This window comes from Clarias gariepinus, chromosome 11 (genome assembly GCF_024256425.1).
Source record: "Clarias gariepinus isolate MV-2021 ecotype Netherlands chromosome 11, CGAR_prim_01v2, whole genome shotgun sequence".
Lineage (NCBI taxonomy): Eukaryota > Metazoa > Chordata > Actinopteri > Siluriformes > Clariidae > Clarias > Clarias gariepinus.
The window spans coordinates 19994013-19998852 of NC_071110.1; positions in this window are offsets into that span (position 1 = coordinate 19994013).

Sequence of the window (4840 nt, forward strand, 5' to 3'; positions counted from 1 at the left end):
TGCCATGTTTGTGTGTAGTCTTTTGAATGTTTATTAGTATTTATAATCATTACCTATTTATTTTTTATTAAGAGCACTGACCAATTTAACTCGTCTTTGCCTGTAAAGTACTGGATCCAATCTTGTCATTAGTGGAACATAAGTGACAATGTTCACTGAGAGGTTCCAGACTTCATCCCTACTCCGACTGTGCAGATATTAGAAGAAAGTTGTAGACTGGCATTGAGTAGGCTTTAGAAGGTGACTTGTGAGATAAGCATCTGAGCTTAGACTTCCTTATTTTGGTTCTGACCCAGGGAAGAGAAAAAGGACAATGTTGAGGTGATGAGGTGTCCCCATAACGCTCCATGTAGAGCCAAGCCAGAAAGATAGATCCCGTTTGAGGGCTTAAATTCTGGAGATGCTGCAGCTGGACTCCAGGACCTGAGGATGTTGACAAACTTTATGGAGGACAAAATTTGTTTTGATCTGTTTCTTTCTAAAAAGAACACGGCTTATAAATTCGATTAATAAAAATTTTTTTTAGACCCGCACGTGAATTATTTCGTCATATGTCATATTAGAGAAGTTTTCATTGTGGATGTCTGGATGATTTGTGATAGATGCCGAAATCATTCGCTTATGGGTTTTTTGAATTTGGGTTATTCGCTTCTTCTTTTCACTATCTCACTTATGTCACCTATTTACTAAATCCCAGAAGCAGGGCATCACTTTTATTTTGTGTGGTTCTAATGTAATTTTAACACCAAAAGTTGTTTTATGAACTGCTTGGTACTCTTGGGAATTTTAAGAGCTTGCAATATATCTGAAAGTGCAGTGTAATATGGGTGATGTCAAGGCAGTTTGATTTGGACAGTTTCTCTGATCAAGGCAGCAAGAAATCCATGGGGGTTATTAAAGACAGATAAACAGTAGACAGTGGGTGAAGCACGGTATTCTTGCAGCTGATACAACTGAAGCAGATTTGCTCGAGACTCCAACTCTAAAATAATACCATTCAAAGTGATGGTCAGAGAACCACCAAAGTCTTGGGATGTTTGAAAGGCATTTTCAACAAATGATGACACTGTCTCAGCAAGATTTTTCCACTCAGTCTGGAGAAAAGTAGGGATGGGGCCCAGCAAGATTATTTTTTTCCCCACCCAGAATGTTCTCATCTGCAAATAAAAGAAAGTATGTTCAGTAAAGGGTCATTAAATGGCCATAAAAATTGCGGCCATTAAAAATACACTCATCATTGCACACATTTTTACTAGAAGAATTTGGTGCACAATTTATTTCTTTAAACAAGGTCAAAAAATTTTACAATGCTATGGTGTGTATATAAAAAAAAGGTTAAAAAAACCTTTTTCCTTCACCTAGCTTACGCTTTAATTACAGCATGCACAATCGTGGTCAACTTGTGTGAAAATGTTTCCTTATGCCAGAACAATTTCACTTTGCACAAATTGTGAAAGAGTGGTTCAGGGATCATGAGCCATAATATTCACACATGGGGTGGCTACCACAGAGTCCAGACCTTAACCCCACTGAAAATCTTTTGGATGTGCTGGAGACTTCTCCCAACTCTTCCATCATCAATGCAAGATCTTGAATAGAAATTAGTGTGACTGGATGTTGGCATTTGCATAAGGTTATCAAAACCATTGTATGGCGAATGTGTGCTGTAATCAAAGCAAAAGACGGTCCAATTTAATATTGGTGTGTTTAAAATGTTTCTTTTTTTCAATGAAATTTTACCTTCATGTCTTTGTTTCGCTGCAGTTTTCATACAAAATAAATTTAAATATTCTTTCTTGCTCATAACTTCTGAAAGAATATGAGGGCCAATACCCCATGTAGATTGTGGTGGTTGTAGACAAATTCTGCACACTTTCATCTACAGCCTCCAAATCACACATCTGACACATGACCACCATATACCAAGTAAGCTGTAGGCAAAATTTCAATATAAAACGAGGTAGGATATTTAGAATACGTCATAACAGCTAGTATATACAGTGTATTTCTACATAAGAATTGATAAAATGTAGATTAAACTTTTAAGTAATTCAATATTAAAAGGTGGTCATCAATTTAATTAAAGTTAAAACGGTTTTACCAGCTACAAGTGCTACAATAGGGTCATGGCACAGTTGGGCAAGACGTGTATTTGCATCAATCAGAGCAAGAAGGTTCTCATAATACCCAAGTGGAAAAACTGAACTAAACATTTACCAAGCCTTATTTCATATATTACTTATTTACATTTTATAGCATTTATAAACTTCACCAGTTATAAATGCTTACATTTCCCAGATGCTTCAGTTTTTGTCTCTGCATTAACACAGAATGAAGGATAGCAGATCAAAAAAGAAGCAGCTCTTCTTTCCCACTGGTCCCACTGGGAGTCAAACATCAAATGTATGGCACATGTCCTAATAAAAGCTAGAGTATTGTTAATACACAGAGCAACAAAATTTGTCACTTGCAGCCACTGACAGTTTGACTAATAAATTTACATCTGAATGTAAGTAATTATCGGTTGCATTAAATATCTTTTTATGGTATATACTAGGGCTGCAACTAACGATTATTTAAGCGATTAATCTGTCGATGATCTATAATTTTTTTCGATTGATTGAAGAATTGGATTTAAAAAAAACAAGAAAAGCATTAATTTCCAACCCTTTATTCAAAAACAACTAAATGTTGCTCCTTGAGCTGTTATAATAATAATAAAATAAAAATGGACTAACACAAAAAACAAATACATATATGCTTTACATCTGCCACATATATACAGTGGAAACTTGGATTACGGACATAATTTGTTCCGGAAGTTTATTTAATTAATTAAAGCAAATTTAATTTTTCCATAAAAAATTATGGAAAATCTAATTATTCGTTCCACAGCCACAAAAAATAAATTTATAAAAATAATTAACACAAAATATTAAGTAAAAATAAAACAAATTAACCTGCATCTACCTTAAGAAAAAAGTAAAAATAAATCCACTCTTTCCACACGCACGCGCACACAATGGAAACACTGTTTTATCTGAAAAATAAACAAGAAATCTCTCTAATGACACTCAATTGAGCAACACTAACGGAATCACTGCTGTAGAGTAGAAATAAAACAAATGAACCGAACTTTACCTTGAAAAGAATCGAGAGTGTTTCTGTGTAGGGCAGAGGAAAAGTGTGTGTGTGTCTGTGTGTGAAGACGAAAGTAGGAGGGGTCTGTGAAACAAACAGCGGACAGAGAGAGAAAATGGATTTTTAACATCTCTAATAAGACTTGCTTTTGCTTTACACGCGCACTGTACACACACGCATACAGACACTAAATAGATGTTTTACGTGCACACATGTGGTTGTAGCAGTGGCGGCCGGCCCATAGGGGGCGCTGGGGCACCGCCCTCCCTGATAAGAGGGGCTAAAAATGTCAAATATATATTTTTACAAATTAAGTTTTTAAATTCGGTTTACCCACCAGTATGTGCCTACATGCGATAAGAATAACATATACAACATTTCCCACCTAGTGACATTCATTCACCAGTGAATTTCCACAGACAGACTTGTATCGTTTCTGTCATGGGGCGCTGAGAAAAAGCGCCCCTGAGTGCAGCCAAATACAGTAGCTCGTCATGTAGCTGTTGCTAGGGTAAATTAATAAATATGCGGCCAATCAGGTTTTCAGAATTTTATGGTCTTGGGGCGCTGGAAATTCTGCCCCAAGCCGCAGAAAATACCGCGAGATTTAAGTTTTTTTTTTCTTTTGAGGCGCGGCCAATCAGAGAGAGGCGCGGTCAATCAGAGTAATGATGGCGAACTTAACGAGCGAAGAGCAGTTTCCACCAAATTCGGTGAGATCCTTATTAATATACCCGTTTTATACTGTTGTGTTAAATTGCATTTTTAAAACTGTTTTTCTTTGTGTGAACCACTTTGAGATGCAACTTTGCTTGAAAGGTGATCCAGCTCATCATACCCTTTGATGTTGATTATTGTATTTGATACTCTCTTAAGCATGCATGGCGTATTATACAATAGAAATTTGTTCATTTACTTTATCTGTGAAACTGGTGATTTTGAGGAGGAGATTAAATCATTACTGTTAATTGTAATCATCGTCTGACTGTTGATTTTAATTCTTATATTGGACTAAGCAAAGAAATATTTTGTCACATCAGCCCCACCAGGAAAAATTTTCACCAGCCGCCACTGGGTTGTAGTAAACAGTACACGCGTACAGAGATGTTGATTATATCAGTAAGAGACGCGCACTAAGACTCAGCAGGGGAGACGATTAGCCGATTATGGATTTCTCCGCCTCCGCCATGTATCTTTCCTCTACCTTTCCTCGTTTATTAATTTTTTTACAAATTTTTGCTCCACCCTGTCTGAGGCGCCAAACTCTGCTAGCGTCAGTGCGTGAGACAGAGTGTGGTTACTCAGCTTTCGTGCTCAATTTAAAAAAAATAATAATAATCAAATGTCTCTGCGAAACGTGACACAGCAAATCGATTATTAAATTTGTTGCCAACTCTTTTAGTAATCGATTTTTATCGATTTAATCGATTCGTTGTTGCAGCCCTAGTATATACATATTTAACATAAGATGCATCAGTTTTACTCTGCACTTAACCCATTATCAAGTGTTATGGGCTTCCTTTCATTCAGTCACCTCTTTTTTTTTTTTTTGTTCCTAAAGATTTTATCTGAAATTGATTAAATTAAATTAAATTAAATTAAAAGAACCTGTACACAATAAGTAATCCTTCATTTAGATGACTATTTAGACCAGTAGGGGCTGGTGGTAATTTATATGGTTTAGCTGTTTGTGATTTTT